This window comes from Mandrillus leucophaeus, unplaced genomic scaffold, assembly GCF_000951045.1.
Source record: "Mandrillus leucophaeus isolate KB7577 unplaced genomic scaffold, Mleu.le_1.0 Scaffold443, whole genome shotgun sequence".
NCBI lineage: Eukaryota > Metazoa > Chordata > Mammalia > Primates > Cercopithecidae > Mandrillus > Mandrillus leucophaeus.
This window is the reverse complement of record NW_012104732.1, coordinates 897,618-910,260: the sequence shown is the minus strand read 5'-3', so window position 1 is coordinate 910,260 and position 12,643 is coordinate 897,618. Positions and strand designations below refer to the sequence as shown.

At 40.3% G+C, this 12,643-nt stretch overlaps 1 pseudogene; it reads right to left on the bottom strand.

Annotated features, from left to right (window-relative positions):
- Nucleotides 1-786: 786 nt before the first annotated feature.
- The window catches only part of LOC105549558, a 44,966-nt pseudogene continuing 33,109 nt past the window's right edge, over nt 787-12,643 (bottom strand).

The following is a 12,643-nucleotide window of genomic DNA, read 5'->3' as shown; positions in this document are numbered from 1 at the left end:
GAGCCTAAGCCAGGAATTTCAGTGTGTCTCAAGGTATGTGCCTCCCCAGGCACCTATTTCATGGGGGAAAAAAGAGTTTGAGGGAAAGTTTTAGTGCAGGCGATGATATCGATAGATCCTGGGGATGAAGGGCAGGAAATCTGGTACATCTTCTTCAAAAAGGCCTCACAGTGTGAATTTCAGTCCTGGACGGGCTATTTTCTTCACATCTGGGTGGAGCCCAGTTCAGGGTTTGGGAGCATTGGGAACCAAAGGGAAGGTGGCCCATTTGGCAGTGCCTTGAGGGCTGCAGTATTAGGTGCTCCTGAATGTTGCTTTGTAGGAAGAGAAACCACATCACAGAGGAAGAGTTGAGGCATCATTCTGAAGGCAGGTGAACTTTCCAGAAGGCCAGAGTGAAGGATCATGGATGGGCTTGCCTATGCGGCACTCCCCAGGGACGCCCCAGGCCGCCCTGCAGAATTGGGGAAGGGCTGAGAGTGGTGTGGTTTCAGGTCTGAGAAATTTGAATATCTGTGTTACTAGGCTCTTTTTCATCTCCAGAGCCACTGTCCCGTCTCCCTTTTGGCTTTTTATCTCCTCCTTCTTCATAATTCTTCCTTCTAGGAGAAGTAGCCTAACCTTGCCAAAGTACAATTTTTTTTTTTTCTAATAAATACACTTACGGATTTCTTAAAAATCAAGGCTGCCCTGCTGTGCCCTCTTGGCACTAAGGAAATAAATAACCAGAGGGGGCACAGCTAGGGAAAGAGGAAAAAAATCAGATCTCAAGACAGATTCTTTGAACTACCCTTTCTCCATCCCCAACTTCCACCCCGCTATGGCTCTTAGGACATAGCACCTGAGCAGGCACCTCAGTCTGGGTAGAGTATGACCGGCACCAGGGCATGTCTGCCCTACCCAAGAAGGGAGACAGTCCCTGAGGTCACTTGTTTCCAGCCCTTGATGACCCCAAGACCTATTCCCCACACTGTACATAGTTTTTCGCTTTTGGATGTCCTGGTGGGAGATGAACTTGAGATAACCAAAGCCCAAAGAACTCTCATCCAGGAAGCCCCCCCAGGTGCCCGGCTTCTGGAAGTTCTTCCAGTTTGGGCCTGGGTGGAAGGTGTCAGTGACATGCTGTGGTTTAGCCAGCCCAGGGTCGCTCTGATCCAGCAGGCAGAAGGTGACACAGCGGGCAAAGGACCACTCAAGGAGATTGTCAAAGGCACCAGGCAGCAAGTCAACGTATAGTGAGAGGCGTGTGCCCTCACCACTGCCTTTGTCATTGAGGAATGCAGACACCTGCAGCTTGTAACCACACTTATGTGTGTAGAAGGCTGGGCTGAAGCACTCAAGGTTGGGCTTGGCCTTGGCCTCCTGTAGCCACTGACCACAGCTGCCAGTCTTCCAGATAAGCATACCATCACTGCCCGCTGATAGCTCCTCCAGCTCTTGCTGAAGGTCCTGCAGCTCCTGCCATTGCTAGATCAACAGAGCACACATCATGAACAGATGTGGCTTCACACTCTCCTCCACATGCCATGCCATTGCCCACTTAGGGCACCTGTGCTTGCAGCTGGAGTCTTTGAATGAGCATAGCACCAGGGCGGTGCTACAGCTGTCCTTCAGATGGCCTGGCAGGTCCTCCTGAGCCACAGTGCCCACACTACAGTACAAATTTTAATCCGTAAAATTGAGAGAATGATAACATCTACTGTAAGATGATGCATGTATGCGCTTAAGTACGTGGCATACTGTCAGAGTTCAATAATGACTGGATCTATTATTATTCTACTTGGAAACACTCCTAATCGATTTGAAAGCAATTAGCTAAAAGCTGGTTATTGTTGGCTTCTAAAAGATAAGGGGCATTGGTGAGGCACAGGATTAAATTGACAGAGAAGTCTGTTGGTGGGTATATCCAGGATTATTCTGTCCTTGTGCCAATCTGCTTAGATGTCTTTGAGAAAACGAGCAGGAGAGGCAGAGCACATTAGACAGTCAGAAGATATTTAGCGAACGCCTCCTACGTGCTAGCACTGGAAATAGAGCGATGGATGAAACTACCTACATCTTCTCATAGAGCTTACAAGGAAACAGGAAAGGCAAATATTAAAGAAATGTCAACTCAAATACTCATTAATTGCAGGTTGTGCGGGGTATTGCAAAATGCCCACTGCCTACTGACCCATTTGGGCAACATTTTGTATCATCCCAGCAGATCGCCAGCCCAGAAATCAGATTCAGTTTTTCTTAAACAAACCCAATTTTCCCTGGATTCAGATCCAGGTCACTTACTACTAAGATCAAATTTAGTTTCTGAGTCTTGGTTACCTTATTTGTAAATTGGGGGATGTTATAATCATTCCAATCTCAAAGGATTATTGGAGGGTTCATTAATTGAAGCCTAGGTGAAATCTCCCTCAATGCCTGGCTCACAGTGAGTCCCAGTAAATGCTGTTTCATTCCTTTTTCTAGTGTAGAAACACATTAAACTTATGAGTGGGCTGCTCTGAGTATCAAACTTGAAGACAAAGATAAGATGAACACACATACTCCTCACATGTGAGGTTTGAGCTCTTAATTCAGAGAAATGAGTGTATTAACAGAAGAATTTTTTTGGCAACGTTACTGAGTCCTGCCTCTCTGGATTGTTCAGTGTCAATTGTATTTTAAACAAGCTATGAATGGGAACCAAATCAAAACCATTTTGGTTTAGCAGCAGCAGGTTAAAAGTTGTCTTACTACGTTGTCTGAACTACATCATCCAATAAAAGTCTAAGGCCAGGCACAGTGGCTCACGCCTCTAATCCTAGCTACTTGGGAGGTTGAGGCAGGAGAATTGCTTGAACCTGGGAGGCGGAAGTTTCAGTGAGCCGAGATAGCACCACTGCACTCTAGCCTGGGTGACAGAGCAAGACACTATCTCAAAAAAAAAAAAAAAAAAGGCTAACCCCCAGCAAGTAGGGAGGGTTCATGGTGTACCTGTGGGCCTGGGTGTGTGTGACAGGTCGTGAGGGGTTGGAAGGTGGTGAAGGGATACATCCATGTGGGAATTTGATTTAATGTAAGGGCCAGACTAAATCTTTGTGAAAGGGAAACTAGTGATCATCAAATTATGAAATTGGCAAGTTCAATTCAAACTGTTTTCATAACAAGTGGTTCAGGGAGCCAACAACTTATTGGGAATTATTGGGAAATAATAATTTGCTTATCTAACTGTGCCATGTTTCTAGTTGACAATTTCAGAACAAATTGGCAATTTGGTCAATGATGGCACGATATTAAATAATGATGATAGATCAGGCTTAGAAGGCTAGTGAGTGATCATTTCTTCCAGCCCTTGTTAATATTGGCATTCTTCACTTTGTAAACATATATCCTCACATACAATATTTTAATGTACTTTGTTATACTTTAAACAAAGGTCATTTTAATAATGTGAATGATTTCGGGGATCTAACTTTTGATATTTTAAAACGCTATTGTCATTAGTTGCTATGGGCAAGAGCAAAAGAAAAGAAAATCTTTTATTTGCCTTCAGCAATATCATAGCTTTCATCTTTAATTGGTTAAAATTGGCAAAGGATTCTTTCGAAATGTGTATTTGTTTATCAATGAGTGTGCCTGATATTCTAAAGTAGGTATTATAGGGAAGTTTGCAGACAATGCACTGCTGTGATTAAGCAGGGCTTTATAATTTACAATAGGCTGGTGTTTAAGATGGTTGGTAGAAACAGAAGGACTCGCAAACACGATCGTTCTTTTTGTCTGGGAAAACTGTGTAAGATTATTTTAGTAATTGGGCTCATTACTTTAATATAGCTGAATATCAAAACATTCAGTTGTGAAACCAAATAATGTGTGGATGTTATGCTTCTGCAGACTTTAGGGATATGGATCACAGATGTTGTTTAGAACCAGCTGAAACTCAAAGGAGTGTTTTTAAATAGCCAATAAACTCTAAATATTAGCTAAGGTACTTGAAAATTTCTACCATAATATTTAACCAAATTCTCATTTCTTTTTATTACTTAAAAAAAAGTATTATGTAGGCTAACATCAATTTTGCCAGCTGGCTGGATCTCCGATGTCTATACATTTTCATATACAGATTTTCAATTTTTAATATGCAGATTTTCAATATTTAGTTGAAGACCATTACTTCATCACTTGGCATTTGGAGGGATAGTCATCAAAATTGTAATTTAGGCCAGACACCATGGCTCATGCCTATAATCCCAGCACTTTAGGAGGTCAAGGCGGGTGGATCACCTGAGGTCAGGAGTTTGAGACCAGCCTGGCCAGCATGGTGAAACCCTGTCTCTACTAAAAATACAAAAATTAGCCAGGAATGGTGATAGTCCCGCTGCTCAGGAGGCTGAGGCTGGAAAATAGGTTGAACCCAGGAGGTAAATGTTGCAGTGAGCCAAGATTGCACCACTGGACTCCAGCCTGGGCAACAGAGTGAGACTCTGTCTCAAAAAAAAAAAAAAAAAAAAAAAAAAAATTCGTTTTATTATTTTGTGTGTGTCCTGCTTTATATTTATGGAGAAACTAAGGACTAGATAATTGAGAAAGATTAGTTAAGATTTTCAGTTTGCTTGGGTATGGACGAATTTTGGATATTTTATTACAGTCTAAAGTTTTGTAAGTTTATTAAGTCATATATTTCTACAGGGAAAAGTTCTCATTGTAAGGCAAACAGAAAAATTCATACCTTCATGACCATTCAACTCATTTTTTTTAAAGATTCATAGTTTAATGGTCAATAAAACATGATCCATTTGTGATGCAAAACAAAACAAAACAAAAAGTGAATTTCTTGCATTGAAATATGACCAAAAAGTCCATAACAACAGACTTGAGAGATGCTAGCTTTTTTTGCCTAGAAGTTGAATTTGGAAATTCAAACAGCTTGACACCAACTTGAACTTTGAAACATTCTCAGGGTCTCTTAACAAACAGCTGTGAAAAATATGTGAGCAGCTGAGTGCCTGAGCATTTATTAATCCCAAACAAATGGGCACACTAGGAAAGGAAATGTAAAGTAACTTCCCAAGTGTGTAAATTTGAAAGTTTGTGAAATTTTTTGAACTAATTATTTTTCTGTTGCCAATACACATTTTGGTGCACTTGAAACTACAAAAATTTCACTGAATAGCAGGACAAATTAATTGATTCTCTAGGTCATTCTGGTGCTTTGAATATAAAGAGTTTAAATTTTCAACTATATAACTTACCATTGTGGTAATAGTTAAGCCATCCAATTTAGAGAAAAATTGTTATACTTTTCTCAAGAGGAAATGCTGCACCCTAACTAGATGAAGCCTTGGGATAATCTCTAATTGAAAGGGTTTCTGCTAATGTCACTATAGTTTGGATGACTGTCTGCTATTACTTCCCAGGAGCTAGGGTTTATCTTGCCATGAAAGCAATGCCCTTGGGTCCCCTGTATGGCCATATAAAAGTGGACCAACTACTTTTTTTTTTTTTTTGAGACAGAGTCACTCTGTTGCCCAGGCTGGAATGTAATGGCGCGATCTCGGCTCACTGCTGCAAGATCCGCCTCTTGGGTTCACGCCATTCTCCTGCCTCAGCCTCCCGAGTAGCTGGGATTACAGGCACCTGCCACCACGCCCAGCTAATTTTTTATTTTATTTTTTTAGTAGAAACAGGATTTCACCATGTTCTCCAGGCTAATCTCAAACTCCTGACCTCAAGTGATCCGCCTGCTTGGGTCTCCCAAAGTGCTGGATTACAGGCGTGAGCCACCGTGCACAGCCTACTGTTTTAAAGTATGAGGACGTCTTAGGGCAAAATTATATTTGAATTAGGAAATTATATGTCCTCGATTTAGTATCAGTTGGAGTTTTTAGTTCAAACCAGAGGTCTCTTGTACCTTTGTGTTCATAGTGAAGACTTTTTTCTCTGGGATTTAGGTCCACCCTTCTTGGGTTGACACCAGTTTCAGAAAACTTACTTGGATCTTGCATACAGAGTAACTTGCATGAAATTCTCCTTTCCTGGGCACATAATCATACTGTTTAGATGCCAAGGCCTACATCTGTTTTGAAAACCATTTCAATTGGCTGCTCCAAATAGCTCTAGGACTTAACTTCTCTTTCATGAGTCATTCTGTCTTTTCAAATCCTCCAGATTGGTTTCTTCAAGTTTCAAACTTCAACTCAACAAATATTTACTGTGGTCCTTCCATAATAGTGACAACATTAGAAATAAAAGCTAGATAGAACCTTGGTCTCTGCTCTTATTCTGATCTTTCTGTCTGAGGGGAACTGCCATGAAATCGAGTAACTACTACACCATGGTTAAGTGCTATGAGAGCTGGTTGAAAGGAACAAAGAGAAGAACCAGTAACCACATTGAATATTAGGCTCTATCACTTACTTACTAGCCTTCTGCCTTGCATAGGCTGTGGAATTTCCCTGAACCTCAGTTATTTCTTCTGTAAAACTAGAATATGCATGTGACATGCCACATAGGTTATTGTGAGGACTAAATGAGATGGCCAAAGTACACCTCTTATCATGGTGCTTAGAGTATAGGCATTTGCCATTAATGCTCAACTACTGTTATTATAATCATATAATTCTTGTGATTTACCAAAGTGTATTTATGTATTAGAAAATTTTAAAGCTAGAGGGACTACAGAAATAATGTAGTTCAATAATAGACACTTACATCAGTCAGGGTCCAGTGAGACAGAAAACTCTCCAGTTGTTTGAACAACAAATAATTTAATACAAAGAAATGTTAACTAGATCTAAAGTTGTCAATTATGTAACCAAAAAGAAAAAACTTAGAGGTAGCAATTATAGGAAGGAGCTATCACTCTTAGGGCTGAAGGCCCAAAAGTAAGACATTGAAATGACGACAATTTAGAAGCGTGGAGGAGGGGTCTCAGAGCTGTAGCTCAGAAGAAGCACTTTATGGAGCTAGTTTTAGATTTCTGAGGAGGAGGCATTGGCCGGCCAGTGCTTGGGCTGATGTACTTACGGGGGTGCAATGAAGCTGGTGCTACATATGTTGAAAAACTGCATATTGGATTCAGCTGCTGCTATTGGGAGGCCTGTGGCTGCCAAGGCAAAGATCCCAGTGCTGAGCAACCTACACAGGGGCAGGAGAGAAAGAACGCTACCTAGCTTCCTGTGTCCAGTTCTTGCAAGAACTGGCTGTATCTTGACCTAAAGTTCAAGTCAAACCCCTGTCTTTAAAATAAATTCTCCGTTCTTATTTAAGCCAACGAGAATCTCTATTACTTGGGGAAGAAAGTTTTAACTAATACACATTTTGTGAATCAAAGTAACAAACACCTTTCTGGAATGCAATGTACCTTTTACCACAACACCGACCTCAATGTGACCATATCTTTTAAAAGTCCACACTAAGAGTTGCAGGTAGCTCAGAGAACGTGGGTTAAAGTTTTGCTTACATAAATTCATCTACGACTCCAGATATTCCCTGTGCATTTTACTGGGATCCGTTGATACAGCTCCATGCTTTTGGAATTTTTTCACTGCTTCTGAGTGCACTATGTGCGTAAATCTGTGCAGAATGGCCAAAGCAATTTGGAAAGAATGACTGTTGACAACTTTTAGTTCCACCTCATACTCATAGGCCTGGTCAAAGGAAATCTCTAATTTCTTAAAGTGAATTGCAGCTCTCCTGAAGTGAGTGAGCTAACGAAATACGTTCATTTTGCGTGTCAAGTTTGGTGGTGTGGTTCATTTCAACGGACACTTCAGTGCATCTAACAGTTTCAGTATCATGATTATGAGCTCTCTCTGGTGCCAAAAATGCCTGGAAAAGTCTGTTGTATATGAGTAGTGCAAGTCATGAGTGTTCATCTGGAAATTGTTTTGAGTAGAAAAATGATGTTTCCCCATCCCATCTAGAACAATTATTTTGGATAGTGTAAAGGCAGAATTTGCTGTTCGACACAATATGTTTGGCACTGCAGGAGATAATTGGAAGAGAAACTAGCAAACAATGAATGGGGAAAAATAAGCAAAATAGCAGGATAGGGTCATACCTAAGCTTTTATTTTTGGGGGGTGTCTTAATGATTTTCTGATCCAGATTTGTCTAAGTTTCAGGGTAGGCATGGTTGAATGATGAGGAAAACAGAGAAAAGAGGGCTTAAGCTCAATTAAAATCAAACACTTGGCACAGCACCAGCATACACTTGAATGAACGTTTTCCCCTTATTTATTGTCATGTGTGTGTGTGTGTGTAATTTTGTGGCTACAGCCACACACACCAACTGTCAGTTCAGAATATTTTATAGGCACTTTTGGTTCATGTGTTAGGAGGTGCACAGTTTACCATCATGTTATTTGTGTGGTGCTGACTCATATCACATGGGTAGGCTATTCTGAGTTTTAATCTTGCCTGGATATATCCTTTAAAAATACATCTTCATTCATTTGTATGAGCCAAAGTATTTGCAACTAATTTCTTTTCCTTCTGTGCCCTATTACATTTGACTGCATGACAAGCATTTTTTAAGCATTTAGAGGAAAATGCAATGATGACATAAAAAAGCCTTTAATTGGATCTGGATGGAAGTCTCTTGCTATATTAGAAGACTTAGTTGTATAATACTAAAAATTGTACAAATTGTACAAGTCTGGAGGCAAAGAATTTGTGGTGTTAGTGTAGGTTTGTTCCTGAGCTAGTGTGATGCAAGAGTTTTGTAAGGACTTCCTAGGTGTCCTTCTGCTTCTAACACCCTAAAACCCCTCAATCCCAGGTGTCAACTTTGTGTGTCACCCAAAGTCATGTTCCAAGACGGTGACTTCTTACAGCTTTGGGTTAATGAAACAGGACTCCCAATTATATCATACAGAGATGGAGCTAGGACTTAAGAGTGATGGGTTAGGTACATTGACTTAGAATCCAAAAATGGACCAGGCAGAGAAACTCAAAATGGAGTAGCTAATTTCTACTGAGCACAATCAATATGCCAGGCACTATTCTAGATGCCTCACATGTATGAGTTCATTTAGTCCATCCAAAAAGGATTATTATGGCCACTTTCAGATGAGAAAACTGAGTCAGAGGTAAGAAAGTTGCCAGAAGTCATGCAATTACTAAGAGCCAGAGATGATTCAAATCCAAGCAGTTGAATCTAGAGCTCACCTTTCTAACCACTGGATTCTACCACTGCCCGAAGGGCTCTTCAAAGCCCTGGACCATCACATGGGGACTCCTAGAAGTCTTAGTGCTTAGAAGTCTTCTCAACTCTGCCAAAGCAGATTAGTTAATGTTATCATGGCTCAATTGTCTCCTACTTTATAGATCTTATCATAATGGTAATGAGATAATTATGTAAGTAATTACTCATTTAATGTGTGTTTCCCTGCCAGACTGTAATTAGCCTAAGAGCAGACACCAGATTTGTAAGCTTAGTCCTGCATTCCCAGGCCCTAAGTTCTAATCCAACACATCAAATGCATTCAATAAATTCTTGTTGAAATAATAAAAATGACTGATTATTATATTAATGATCTATTACTGAATAACAAATTATCCCAAAATACAATGGCTTTAAACAACAAACACTTATTATGTCACAGTGCCTGTGGGCTGGGAGTTCAGGAGTGGCTTAGCTAGATGCTTCTGGCTTGGGGTCCCTCATAAAGTTGCAGCCAAAGTGTCATCTGGGGATGCTGTCATCTGAGCCCTTGGTGGGGCTGTAAGATGGCTCACTCACATGGCAGGATGCCTCAGTTCCTTGCCACATGGTCCTGTCCATAGAATTTCTTCATACAGTATTCTCATGACATGGCAGATAGCTTCCTGGGGAAAGCAGGAAGGCAGCCACAATGCTTTTTATGACCTTAAAGTTACACAGTGTCACTTCTACCATATTCTATTTATTCAAATCAAGTCTTAGTCTAACCTACACTCAAGAGGAAGGGAATTACACTCCCCTCCCTCTTTTGAAGAGAAACACATTAAATAATGGGTGGCCATATTTTAATATCACCATACCTTCTTACTTTATTTTACATAGGTGATATTTCAGCATGCCGGAGTGAGGCTCCTACAAGGAGAATTTTCTACTTAAAGAACAAATATAGATTAAGGACATGGAGGTAGGGAAGCAAGATTTGTTGGAGAACAACAAGGATCCTAGATTAGAAGGTAGAGGAAGGGTATAGGAATAGGGAAGAGAAGGAAAATAAAATGGGAAAAGCGAGGGGAATGTGAATAATTTTTAGTTGCCATGGTGAACAAAGGAAAGCAGTGAAATGACATGATTAGAAGGGACATTCCTTTAGGAATATTTATCTGAGAATGTGGAAACAAGCATTGGAGACTGAAATCCGAAATCATTAGGAGGCCACTGTCTTTGCAGCAGATCTCCAGGACCTTAGCTTGAACAGTGGGAGTAGAAAGCAGACAACAGATCCTACAATACTTGGTTGGCTAATTAAATAAGGAATGAGCCCAGAAGGAGCTGCCAAAGGTGACATAACATTTTGGATCTGGGTGGTGGTATGCAATCAAAAAGGAAATAAGGAGGACCAGGGGACAGTGGTATGACTTTTGCAAGCAGACCCCGTATGATGAGAAAGAATCCCAGGATATTGACTGTATGCTTTCCTAGATAGATAACCGTGACATTGGATTTCATCTGTTAACCCTGGGTTGTGGTAGGATGTCCAAGGACATCCAAGGGTTAGAAGCCTAGAAATGTGGCAATAAGAAATGTGGGCTTGGAGGTCATGAGAGAGGTCAGACTTAAAGACCAGCCCTACTGTCCATAAAAGTGAACACATAGGCAAAACCTCCTGGAGTCAAACATGTTACTGGGCAGTGTCAGGATTTCTGCTACTTACTTGTAATATGAGTTCTGCAGCTACAAGCACATCTTGTTAATGCTATGACTTGCCTTTTAAAACTCATTTTTCTTTAAAGAATTATTCGGTAGAAAAAGTGCTCAGGCAGCTATTTCAGTTCTGGTTAGTGTCACTGTATTAGATTTTTATTGCTGCTATAACAAATTACCACAAATTTAGTGGCTTAAAATGAAACCAGTTTATCTCTAACTTCCCAAGTTCTGGAGGTTAGAAGTCCAAAATCAGTTTCACCATGCTAAAGTCAAGGTGTCTGCTGGCTGGCTTCTTCAGGAGTCTTTGAGGGGAGAATCTTCCTTACCTTTTTCACCTTCTAGTTGCCACCTATATTCTTTGGTCTGTAATCCCCCCTTCCTCTACCTTCAGTGAGCATTGTTCCAATCTCTGCTTCCATTAGTACATGGCCTTCTCCTCTGACACTGATGCCTCCTGCATCCCTCTTTGAAGAACTGCTGTGTTTGCATGCATCCACTTGGATAATCCAGGATAATCTTCCCATCTCAAGGTCCTTCACTTAATCACACATGCTAAGTTCCTCTTTCTGTATTAGGTAACATTCACTGATTCTGGCAATTAGGATATGGACCTATCTGAGAGGCCACTATTCAGCCAAAATTCAGTTGGGTCCGAATATACTCTATGTGCTTCCAAATTCCCAATAACCACTTGAACACACACAACTTATGTGAAGTTTCTAAATATCCCTTCTTCCACCCTCGCAGCTTCAAGAGGTTTTATGGATTTCATCATCATCATCATCATCATCATCATCATCATGACGATTCTAGAAAGGCCTTCAGTATCATCAAAGAGCTACATGGTCTAAAGAGATCTCAAATTTCAGCCAGTCCAGCACCAGTTGAGTATTTATATCTGTTGGTCTTCAGATCTGAAGATGGAAAATGAAGCCCTTGAATTTACTTCTAAATTTCTCCATCAATTTGTCTTCCTTATGTGCCATTGATTCCTTGGCAACCCACTCTACTCTCCATGATTTCTCTTTCTTTAGCAAAGAGTATGCCTAGCAAATTTCTAACATAATGTATTAGAAGAGTTCAACATCCTGATCAGAACAACAGACATAAATTTCCTACAATGATTAGCCAAAGTTTGAAGTCTCTTTAGACCCTCAGCTTCTATGATTCTGTTAAAGGTTTTCTTAAAATGATATTGATGTGAATGCCAATATGATATAAATGTATCATATTTCACTAGAAATGATTTCATCTTTAAAATGAAATGTATTTTATTTTAAAATAAAACCTGCTGAAGTGTAAATCACTGTATTATTGCTCACTGTTGAACCGAGGTTGCAATCCTTGATCATATAGTTTGTGAATAATTTTCAGTGATCAATATTTTCAGGTGTCAGGAGTATGAAAGAAAGATCTGGGATTTACAGTTGAACAAATCTGGTTTCAAATTTTAGCAATGCAGCCAAGTTATAGGCAAGTAAGTTAAATTCTCTGAGTCTTTGCTTCTTTATTGGAGAATTGGGAATAGTAATACCCACAACTACAAGAACTAGGGGATTAGAAGCGATAATGATGTAAAGTACCTAGTACTGCTTGGCACATAGTAGACACTCAATAAATGCTAATCCCAGTCACTCAACTAGCGCTTATCTTCTATGTGTCAGGAACTGGACTTGGTGACTTGGCGCTAATTCTTTACTCCTTCCTCTTCATACTTATCACCACGTATACAACAGAAGAAAAATGTCCTTAACTTGACATTCCAGATCCCTGACAAACTGTGTTTATGTCCGTAATA